The sequence below is a fragment of the Nicotiana tomentosiformis genome, chromosome 11 (genome assembly GCF_000390325.3).
Source record: "Nicotiana tomentosiformis chromosome 11, ASM39032v3, whole genome shotgun sequence".
Taxonomy (NCBI): domain Eukaryota; kingdom Viridiplantae; phylum Streptophyta; class Magnoliopsida; order Solanales; family Solanaceae; genus Nicotiana; species Nicotiana tomentosiformis.
The window spans coordinates 43,103,202-43,116,051 of NC_090822.1; positions in this window are offsets into that span (position 1 = coordinate 43,103,202).

Consider the following 12,850-nt stretch of genomic DNA (forward strand, 5'->3'; position numbering starts at 1 on the left):
TTTAAATAACCTTGTAGAGTACTATAAATTTTATGTCATTTTGACTTGTGCAAAATAAGGTGCAACACTAACTGTGAAGGTCCATATGAACCCCTCCTAAATAGTGCTTTTCCACCACCACCGAAAAAACCAAAAAAATTACCCAAAGATCGGTATTCTTGTTGTTGTCTCTCTTTATCCATCGTTTCAACTTTTGGGTCTCTGTGGTTTGAGCAAATGCTACCATCCCATAACTCATATTGGAGTTCAAAGCGGTTGTAGCGGCCTTATTGATGACCATAGGACTAAGGCCTTGCACAAATTGATGCACCCTAGCATCCATGGTAGGAAATATGTAGAGAGCGTACCTCAAAAGATCCACACACTCATACTCCCCTATTTTAGATTCTCGAACTCTGCGGCACCTGCTGCTCTAGTCTCAGTAGGTAGGAAGTGATCAATGAAAGCTTCAGTGAATTCATTCCGCTTGCCGGAGGGTCACCCTCCTTATAGGACTCTTCCCACAACTCATACCAAGCATATGCCACTTTCTTTAGGCGATAAGAGGCCAATTCAGTTGCTTTAGTGTTAGTGGCATACATAATACGAAGAGTCTTTTGCATCTTATAAATGAACTCCTATGGGTCCTCCTCGGGCTTCATACCCGTAAAAACTAGATGATCCAACTGAAGGAACCTGTTCACATTGGAATTGGTGGAATCCCCTTGATGGCTGAAAGAAGTTGATGTAGCATTCAATCTTTGAGCTTGGAAAGCCACGATATAATGTCAACAACTAGATGGCTCCTCTAAGATCTTCATCAAAAGAACTAGGACTAGAGAATGAAGCTGGAGGTGGAGCTGAAGTATGAACTAGAGGAGGCGTCTGTGCATTCCCGGCCGGAATCTCAGTAGGAGTTCTAGAAGTAGGAGGTGCACTAGCTGCAGGAGTGCCTCCACTCATTATGTGGACACCCATAGCGTCGGGAAATTTATTAGTCGCCACTTGATAAGTGGTGATTTTATCACTTAATCTAGTCTCTTTACTTTGGTGTTTTGTATTCTTTATTGATAATATGAAAGTATTTATGTTATGCTTTGTTGTTGTACTATTTAAGGTATGCATCGCTATTATTTCAGGTACAATGGGTCATGAAAAGAATAGAGATCTAACGTAGTGTAATTGAGCAAACAAGAATTGAAAGGAAGAAATCTGGAAAAATATCCCTCAGGTGTCGCAAATGCGAACAAGATCTTGCAAATACAAAGTCAACAAGACCGGTCAATGTTCATAAATGCAAGCCCCAAGACCGCAATTATGAAGCTTAGAAGAAATCAGAGTTTGCAAATGTGAACCTTTTGATCGCAATTGCGATAGTCAACAACAATGTCAAAATTCGCAAATGCGCACCTTTATTTGCAAATGTGACCACGGGATTAGAATCTTGACAGAATCGATATTTCACATTCTCTTAATATCGGACACACATAAAATGCAGCCTAGCCTCTTGGAAACACATCTTTGGCAGAAAATACAAGTCTTGGAGCTAGGGTTCTTACACCACACTTGGAGATTGAACATTTGAAGACCATGAATGAGAAATTTCTTAATCCTTTACTCATTTTTTCAGTTCCTTGTTATGTATAGAACATCTAAGTGTGTAGTATTTTGTTCCATTACCTTAACCTTGTTTAGGAAAATATTCATCATTAAAGTTTGGATTACAACTCATGTTGTGCATATGTATTGAATGAGTTTTATTAATAATAAAGTGAGTTAATTATTTCTTTAATTATTCTTGTTCTTTAATGTTTCTTGATGGATTATCTAATCCTAGGACTTGCCCATTTACTTCGGTTCAAATCTTGGAAAAGGAAAACTCGGAGTTTGGAAAGATTAATTAACAAGAACTTGAGGCGTTAACCCTCAATTTATAGATTCTACCTTAGGATAGGATTGAACTACTTATAACCACATTCGGGTGTACTTAATTCTCTTAATTATTTTAGGAATAATTCAATTACCATGTCTTGTTAGTCTTCGAAAGAAGCTAATACAGAATCATTATACGAGACTAATAAACATAAACTCGCTCAAGTTATTAAAACCGTGAAATAAATTGGATCGTTACTTCAGAGTCATTTTCCTTGTATCCATCCTTGTAGCCATTGTCATTTTACTTACTTTTTATGTTAGTTCACATTTTTATATTAGCTATAATATGTTCTCAACCCTTATTTGTGTTGGCTTAGCGTAAAAAATGATAATTTTCTTACTTGCCTAATCGCCTTCATATTTTTCCCTGTGGAATTTGACCCTGACTCATAGTTGGGTAAATTATTTTGCATGAGACTCTGTACACTTGCTATTTGTCTTTTGGCTATTCTTTGTCTTTCTCCTGAGCGACATGTTCTGAATTGGAACAATGCATGAGTTAAAAGACGATCTTATAGTCTAGCTCTATTGCACGATCCACAGTGTTAAAGAAGGGTGACATTCCTACATTCACAAGTAGCCACCTAATTATAGGTGTGATTGACAACACACCAATAAGAAGGACTCTACTAGACACGGCTTCAAGACATTCTAGGACACTTTAAAACCTAAGGCTTTGATACCAAGATTTTCATAACCCAACCTTAGGAAGCGGGAGCGGTGCTCAACCGAGCTAACCCAGTCAAGATAGCATGCGTATTTCCTTCTATCCACCCTATCCTATGCATTATTCAAGTAGAAAATACAACAGATAGTTTATCAAGAAGGCAAAAACATTCAACACTGATTTCCATTTCCTAAGGAACCCGTTAATAAATGAAAAATTACAAGTCAAGAGTTTAAGAGGAGACAAAAGGAGAAATTAGTATCAAACATTCCCCATATATGTCATGACCCACCAATTGTATATGAGCCTCTAAACTGTCTTGAGTAAAGTAAGGAAATGATAGGGAACGGCCCCGGCAATACCCAAATATGATATAGAAAGATCAAGAAACAATATGAGGGCCCGGAGTGTAAAAAATATAGGGTTCACCAAAGCTCGCTGAAGAGTGAGGACACGCCTATCGAGAATCTGCACCGCCTGCTGATGCACCACATGCATCGATTAAATATGTAACATCCCTAGCAAAAAGGAACGTTAGAACTTATGGAATAGTATTAGTATGTAAAGCTAGATTCCCTCCGTAACGACCCGGCCGGTTATTTTTGGAGTTATAGCCCCGTTTCTCCCATTTCTGTTTCCTTTATGCTCTTAAGCTATAATATGATATACCGGGTTTGTTGGTTCGGGTGCGGAGTGGTTTTGGAGTGGAATGAGACACTTTATCTCTAAAATAAAAATTTAAGTTGGAAGTTTGATCGGGGAGTTGACTTTTTGATATCGGGGCCGGAATCCAATTTTGAAAATTCAAATACCTCCATTATGTCATTTATGACTTATGTGCAAAATGTGAGGTCAATCAGACTTGATTTGCTACGTTTCGGCATCGAATGTAGAATGTTCTGACGTCGTTTCTTTGAGAATAAGTGGTATAACATTAAGCAAATAAGTCCCAAATTAATATTTGATTGATGAATTAGATCTGTATTGAAATTCCTGAGCCATACCAAAAAGAATCATAGAATTCAGACATCGTATGAGAGAGTTATGTCCATTTCCGTATCGAAAAAGATTTCTCATCGCCGCGAGCGCCCAGGTAATCTGGGGCGCTAGCCCTGGCGCTGGGATATTTAAGGGTACTAGAAATTGTACCACAGACAGCACCCCACACTACCTGTGACGCTCGAAAACGCTAGAGGCTCTATAAACAGGTCTTTTGGCCATTTTTGACATAAAAATAGTTGGGGAGCTCGGTTTGGGCGATTTTCAGAGGCGAACTTCACAAATTGGACTGGGGTAAGTGATATTAACTTGATTTGGTCTGTTATTCATGAATCTAACATTATTTCCAGCACTTATTTCATGATTTGGGGGATTAGAATAGAAATATTTCAAAAATTGATTTGAGGGTTTGAAGGCGGAATCGGAGTCGGAATTTAGAAAATTTTGTATGGTTGGACTCGTGATTGAATGGGCGTTCATATTTTGTAACTTTTGTTAGATTACGAGACGTGGACCCCACTGTTGATTTTTGAGTTAATTTCGGATTTATTTGTAAAATTTGGCATTTTCATATGGAATTGATTCCTACAGCTCGTGTTGATAGTATCGAATTATTTTAACTAAGATTCGAGGCGTTTGGAGGCCGAATCATGAGAAAAAGGCTTATTGGAATAAAGAATTGCTCGAATTGAGGTAAGTAACGATTGTAAATCTAGTTCAGAGGGTATGAAACCCCGGATTTCGTATTATTTTACTATTTTGAAGTGACGCACATGCTAGGTGACGGGCGTGTGGGCGTGCACTGTTGGGGATTTGCGACTTGGTCTGTCCCGTAGCAACTGTAAAGTTGCATACTTTGTTGAAACCATTGATACTTATATGTTTTAGAAAGATTTTTCTGTAAATTGGGTTGAATGCCATGTTTGGGCCTTGCGCCAATGCTGTTTGGACCTTTAGGGGATGTTTCTTACCATCCTCTCACTGTTTTTGGATTGAAAATTTTATACTCAGTCATGGTTACACTTGTTTACCGCATAACTCAGTTTTATGACTCTATTTTGATACATATAAATATTTTGGGCCGAATGCCCTATTTTACTGAAATGCCCGAGCGGCTTGATTTATGACGATGAGTGTGGATCGGGGCTGCCCGCCTGTAGCATACTTATGACTGAGTGAGTCCTAGGGCCTGATTTGTGAGGATGAGTGTGGATCGGGGCTGCCCGCCTGCAACATACTTTATTATTATCGCACGTGAGTTGTCCATGCAGATTATAGCGCTTGGGCTGAAGAAGCCCCTACGGAGTCTGTACACACCCCCCAGTGAGCGCAGGTACCTACTGAGTGCGAGTGCCGAGTGCTGAGTGACTGGGAGGCATGAGTGATTGTAAGGTATGCCCGAGTGGCAAGAGTGATTGTGAGGTATGCCCGAGTGGCAAGAGTGATTGTGAGGTATGCCCGAGTGGCACGAGTGACTGTGAGGTTTGCCCGAGGGGCTGTATATGACTGATGTTTTACCCGAGGGGTTGTTTTTGATTTCATCATTTTTGCTCACTTTTGAATTGAGCCTTCGTTTGAAAAATTGTTGGAAAAATATCTTTAAATGAATTTTACTGGAACTGGGTTTAAACGAGATGTTTGATTCAAATCCCGATTTTAAAAGCATGTGGTATTTTACTGAGATTTCCTGATATGAACGTTATATGCTTTATTGCTCGCCACTGGTGCTCAGTCTTTATTTATTGTTGTTACTTACTGAGTTGGCGTACTCACATTACTCCCTGCACCTTGTGTGCTGATTCAGGTATAGCTGGACACTGTAGCGGTTATTGAGTGTTCTGGTTACAGATTTCTTGGAGATAGCAAGGTAGCTGTTTGGCGATCGCAGCCCCTGCTCTTCTCTCTCTTATCTTTCTCTAGTTGTATTTAGCTATTTTCCAGGTTGAGTTAGCCTTGATATTGTTAGACAGATTGTAGCAGATGCTCATGACTAGTGACACCCCGATGTCGGGCTTTTCTTTTCCGTACTTCTATTTTTCTTTAATTTGAACTCTTTAAATGGAGGTTTTATGTTAAATAACCTTGAAATTATCTTCAAAATGAAAATATCAGTTTGTTTTGGAAATGAGTCGGATTGTCTAGTTCCACGATAGGCGCCATCACGACAGGGGTTAGTTTTGGGTCGTGACAAATTGGTATCAGAGCCTAGGTTACATAGGTCTCACGAGTCATGAGCGGGTTTAGTAGAGTCTTACGGATCGGTACGGAGACGTCTGTACTTATCTTCGAGAGGATGCAGAACCCTTGGGAAAATTTCACTTTCTTGTATTCTATCATGCGGAATTGATTCAGTTTGAAACATAACTCTTTGAATTCCTTCCACGCATTCGTATGCGCAGAAGAGCGCTTGGTATCTATAATGCATCGCCGTCTTATGATTCTATGAACGAGGTTTGAGGTGTGTATTATGTGTTTTGGTGATGGGCTAGTCTAGAAGACTTGAGTCCAGGTTTAAACCGTAGTTTTGGCTCGGTAGCTTCAGTTGTAACCTGTACATTTGGACTCATATGTCTGGTAATGCCCCTACGAGTAGAATTCATGGCTCGATGAACTGTGGAATGGCTTTGTGATGAGTATGATGTAACTGCGGGATGTGTTAAGACGATTTGAATGTGACGAGAAGTGTTTCCTTGAAATGTAAAGGAAGGCCATTGGTGGATTGATTTTCATTTTGATGCGACATACGGTCTCGAGTGTGAATGTTTTGAAGGATCTTTCACATTGTAAAATTTTAGGGCAAATTAAATCCTCATGTCTTGTCAATGAGTTTGGACTAAAGAAGAGTAAGTGATTGTGTAGAAATTGTGGTTGCGAATGGGTATTTTTGATGTTGATGGTTCGAGGAAGATAATCTTCGAAGAGACTTAGAGTCGGTAATATTTTATTGGTTCAGGTACGACAGAGATACATTTCGATTTGATGCAGCAGTTGGGTAGCAAAGTACGAGGGGAGATATGACGGGAAGTGTTTCACGGTGGTTGAAGTGCTAGTAGGTCAAGTAGGAGAAGTAGAGGTTGAGAAGTTTCTTAAAAGAATGATTTAACCAAAGTAAGAATGGCAGATTGGCATATGAATTCAATGGTAGGGTAGTTGTACACCTTGAGAAAGTGTAGAATGATTTGGAATCGTGTTAGTATATGAAACGACCTACAAACTCTATCTTGAGTGATGGTTAGTGTACAAAGGAAAATTGAATATGGCAGAAATGAGTGTGTTTGAAATGAATAGAGGCATGAAGATCTGATTATCATGTCAGGTGCAATATTACTTGAGTTCGGAAGGTATTGTTGACGTACAGTTGATGTCAATAGGGAAAGTGCATACTTATACAAATGGTGGGCGAGCATGAACTCAGGAGAATTTACGGATTTCATGGTCCTTGCACTCAGTGCAGTGTCATTGGGAGATGTTGGTAAGGGATTCCACAGGTGGGTTATCTCCTGTGTGTAGCTAGCGGTGGCGTGATGTTGATGAAGCTTTTGCGAGGAATATTACTTGCTACCCGATAGGAGGTCGCGTGTGTGATTGTGGTTGGCGATTCAGAATGTTCGTGAAAACTTAATAAAAGACTTTAAGAAGTCTGGTGGGTTAACGGTGCGAGATATTGGTAATTGAGAAGGAGAAATCCTTGCGGGTTCTAATTTTATATAATTGTAGCTTAAGGCTAAGTGGGGGAGTCTGCTATCGACGATTTGATTGCACGGTTATGGGTCGTATTAGTTTCGGTTCGGGGTATACCGGTGAATCAGTTATGACTTGCAGAGGTCGAGATCGAGGATGACTTGGGTAAAAGAATTTCTGGACACAAGTTGTATTATACTCTATGGTTATAGGAGGACCATAAAATAATTGAGTGGTTATTCACAGAGAATGTAGTGTACATGGAGCGGGAATTTGCTCGGTTGCGTAGGAATGTGGGTTACTCTTTATTCCCTGGGGTGTTGGTGTGCTAATAGGGCACATGTCATTTCGTTCTGTTTGGTTGGTTAATTCAAGATTTGAGTAGAGTGGATGACTCTCGAGAATGGTTCCAATGGATTCAAGATTTATAAATATGGCTAGAAAATTGGGAGTTGCATTGAACGTTGTTGAGATTCATGGAATCTTATATCATTGTGAATTATGCATTTCAGTATCTAAGAAGGTGAAGGAAATAGTTTTAGGTTCACATGAAGTCTCTTCGGAGTAAGAATTTTTGGTTGTGGAAACTTTGGGATGCATAAAAAGGGAATTTGGCGGCTTATAAGCCTTAGGGCGGCGTGATTCTATTCTAGAGTTCGTGGGGTAAGTTTTAGTTAAGAATAGTAATGTTCTAACAAGGAAAACGTAGCAATTTGAAGGCAATTTAGAAAGAACTTGGAGAAATAGGATAGCTTGGTAGTAGGTTGGGTTAGCACAGTAATGGGTATGATCGGTTCTTTGGGTACTTATGATGTGGCTAGTATATAAAGGTGTATCATGGCAATGCACTCGAATTTGGCAACCTGTGTGGCTTGGTGGAGTTAGAGGAATTCAGTTCAGATAGCTTGGTTATGTGCAAATGGATTTCAAAGTGTTCATGATGGGTTCTACCATGGTTTGAACCAGATATTTTCTACCGATGTACGAAACATATTGTGTGTTATGATTTCCTCCTAGAAAGAAGCAAGAAAGAGGTTTCTGACTAATAAGGTATGTAATTTGCTAGTGACTCAGAGTTGATAATGGAATTCTTATGCTTGTCACATGATGGCATAATATATGTGGTGTCTTGTGCGGGAATAAGATTTACATGTACAAGGTCACAATTCAGTTTTGAAGGGAATGACATAAATTCGTAGGCAGCATGGACGGTTTCAGATCTAGGTAAATGATATTACTATTTGGGATGGCTTGATGAGAGTGTACATTTCAGAAGGGGCAGTGTGTTTTGATTTATGGGTACTTCGCTGGTATTGCGGCACTCTCCTGGTTGATCGACTGTTGATATTCAAATTCTTTTTTTGCCCGGTGGCACGGAAGAATTTTTAAAGTATTTCTCGTGGGATGATTATGTATGAGAGAGGTGTTAGGAATTCGGGCGGTGGAGGTGGAATCAAATATGGTGATTCATGTGTTCTATGGAATTGGAGATTGGGAGTTCTCAGGAGCAGATTGTTTCATGGTTGTGGATTGTGAAGTTGTGGCCGGAGCTAGCCAGATGATAGAAGGTGTTATGATTCCGTCATTCTGGACGTTCGGAGGTTGTTTATCTATTTGTGGCTGACCATAGTTGATTTGGGGCCTATTGGTAGGCCCAATTAGGATGTGTATTCTACACCGAGCCGGATTGATTGGCTCCATACTGCTATTGTTGAAGGATGTGCCATTCGGTTGATGTGAAGCTTATTCGTGTTCTAAAATGATCTGTGAGGTACTCTTCTATGTACGAGGAGTTGTGATTCATTGTTAATATGCACATAAGGTGTGGCTCTATTGTGGCCTTATAGCGGAATTTGAGCGAGAATAGTATTGGATATTGCTTGGTTAATGACGTATTGGTTATGTTCTTTTGGGTTTTATGTGGCATTATGTCGTTTGCTTCTCCGTGGTTATGGTAAGGCACTTTGGGTACTTGATGTCGATTTGCGCATGGTTATTGATTTAGCAGGGTGGCTTGAGATCTGTCTCTAGTTGTATTTAGCTATTTTCCAGGTTGAGTTAGCCTTGATATTGTTAGACAGATTGTAGCAGATACTCATGACTAGTGACACCCCGATGTCGGGCTTTTCTTTTCCGTACTTCTGTTTTTCTTTAATTTGAACTCTTTAAATGGAGGTTTTATGTTAAATAACCTTAAAATTATCTTCAAAATGAAAATATCGGTTTGTTTTGAAAATGAGTCAGCTTGCCTAGTTCCACGATAGGCGCCATCACGACAGGGGTTAGTTTTGGGTCGTGAGACCCTCACATGAAATGGGATTACAACATAAGAAGAGGGAAACATGGTAAAGGAGCAAATAAATAGAAATGAAAAGTTACATATTATAACATAAGAAGAGAGTGTAACATGAGTAAAAATTTCAAATAATATTATCATTTTATTTAGGAGATTATTAGTTACCAACATAGAAACATAAAAACCACCAGCATGTGCCCAATCTCGGCTGGATCGGCTAAGCCGTCTCACCACAATGATGTGTGGATCGACATTATTTTGCTAGCAATCCATTCATCACAATCAAGGGGCATAATCTTACATAATGTGATAGGACTCATTCCCGATCATCTTCCTACACCGACACGTATAATTTTGGGTGTAGGCCCTTGCAAACTATACCTTCTCGAATATATAATAATACTCCCAAAATATTTCTTTATCGCATTTCATAAAAGCTTTCATTTCATTGAAACTTTTGGACATATATCATAGTCTTTAATCTTGGCACATGGCCACATATCACGTTCTTTCTTTCATTTCATTCATATGCCATGGGTAATTGAAAGTCATAAAAAATTAATTAAAGCATTGGAAAGTAATAACTACAAATACATGTGTGTATGAAAGCTTAAAGTCATTGATATGATTTCAAAGAAGAGATCATGTCAATAGAAATTATGACATGAGTCGAGTTCATAAGCATTTAGTATTCCAACCATTTGAAGAGGAAACATAAACTAAGGCAATGAGAGCTTGAACAAACATTATTGGAGTTTGTAACGAGGTCATGGAATCCATTTATGTGGTAAGGACTTAGCCAAACATATCTTGGTCGGGCTTCTTTATGGATCCTACAACGTTACACAACACATTATTTTTAATCTATATCACAAGATTCAATTGAACCAATATTAGGGAGAATTTTCATGTTTTAGGTTAGTTAGGCATTTTATCAACCACTCGGAGTGCATAGCCCTCTACTACTTCTAGAAATGGTATTTCTTTATCCCTCATCCCCGTTCTATGTCCACATTCACACCCATGACCATCCTTGAGTAGTAGGTGACCTCTAACAGTGTATGCATTATCACCCAGCTACTCCCAACAAAACCTTCATCAAGCAACACAAAAACTCAAAGTTGGGAGTTTATGGCTTCAAATTATCATCTCGTAAGCTCAAATACTCAAATTCTACCTACAATATCTATTATTGAACATTGCATGAGATATTGGGATGAAGTCTTACCTTGCTAGCCGAAAGCCTTATAAGTTTCTCCCTTGAATCTCTAAGAATTGAGCAAGGACTTAAAGTGTTGAAGTACCTCCTCCTCTCTCTAGGATAGTTCCCCCCCCCCCTCGAAATAGCCAGATTTCCCTTTCTAAAGGACCCTCTAAGCCCTTTTATTAGAAAAAGAGTTAGGTAGATGATTTCCCAAAAATGCCCCTCCAAAATAGGTCTGCAATCATGGAATGGACCGCATAACAATTCTATTGTCCATAAAAGGGACCGTAGAATGGTCCTCCAAAATTTTGAAATGCACTGGTCAGTTATGCGGAGATTCTACGGGCTGCATTTCTGTTATGCGGTCTGCATAATAGACACACCGAGTCTTCTCAAGTTTCCCCAGGTAGCCTGACCAAATCTGCGATGGATTTGGGGCCCACAAAACTGATTTCTGTTTTGCATAATTGACCACATAACAGTCCTCCTGAGTTGGTTCTTCTATCCACTACGGCACATTGTGCAGTCCACAAAATCATTCCACGACTGATGAAACTTATCTTAGCTTGTTCTTTGCACTTTAAAGCCTTAAATTCCTGGCGAAATATTATGGGGCCTTATATTCTGGTGTTCAATCATTATAGAGGGACAATTTTGTATTCACATAGAACTGGCACATAAATCTGTATGCCCAAATAAGAAATTCAATACATGAATTTAAACCCACACACTCAAACGGATGTCACAATACAGGAACGTGAATCGACATGCCCAAACATACTCATATAAATAATGAAAACTAGATCTATATGCCAGTATGGTGCATATACGAGGATTATGTATGTCTATGCAGTTCTACCATGCAAGGAAAGTACAGGAAATCTATAATGTTAAAACTAGCATGTGAATGATGCCTATACCATTATTCTAGCATAGATAAGATGCTCAAGAGTCATACAACAGATGAAATACCGAAAGGTAGAAGAATGTAATCAAACAAGTCATAGAAAAGCCTAATAACTACCACAAGCATGAATAAATCACGATACCTGCATATATGCCCGTCACCTCATGTATACGCCACCCCCAATTACGTAGCATATAATACATAAGTTCATTTTGTAAGATTCCCTCAACTCGAGGTTAGCCAAAATACTTATCTTATCTGAAGTAGGTTTCAACCTTCCAAATACTTTTTCCTCTATCCCCGACCTCCAAATGCCAAAAATCTATGCAAATATACTCAACAAGGTCAAACAAAGCTATAAGAATCAACTCCAAATGATAAAGTTTTAATCTTTAATAAAATCTCAAAAATTCCCTGAGCCCACATGGTAAGAACCCAAAACAAAAATTGGATCCCATTGACCCATATAGTCACGACACAAATTCTTCCTCTGTGAATCGTCGTGACGGCACCTAGTCTCTACGACTAGGTAAGCATAACACTTGCAGAAATGAAATAAAAAATGTGAAAATTAACAACTAATAGTAACAGATATTTTAATAAGCAATTGAGATGTCGCTCGGCATATACAATAATCAACTCTCGAAATATACATGACACTCCCAAGACCCGAAACATAGTAAGTCACAAGCTTCTATGAAGTTCTAACTATTCTATGCATCAGTGTCTATAGAAATAAGAGAAGAATCAACATAGGGGGATAGAGGGGGTCTTCGAGGATCTGCGGGCGCGGGCAGATGTACCTTGAAGTTCTCCAAAAATAGCAACGAGTACAACTAAGGACGAGGCTGGTAAAAGGAACCTGGATCTACACACGAAAAACATGTGCAGGAAAGGGCGTGAGTACGCCATAGCAGTACCCAGTAAGTGCCAAGCCTAACCTCGGCCGAGTAGTGACGAGGTCAGGTCAAGGACCTACTGGTATATAGTAAATAAATAGGAGAGTATAACAATATAATAAGAGGATGAAATTTAAACAAAGAGAACATAGCAAAGTAACATCGCAGAACATAGGGATAATCAGCAGGGGATCTCCCGAGCTACTGTCTCGTAGTCCTAAAATAAAAGTGCATGGAGATCTCCCGAGGTACCACCTCGTAGTCTCAAAAGTAAATATGCAGG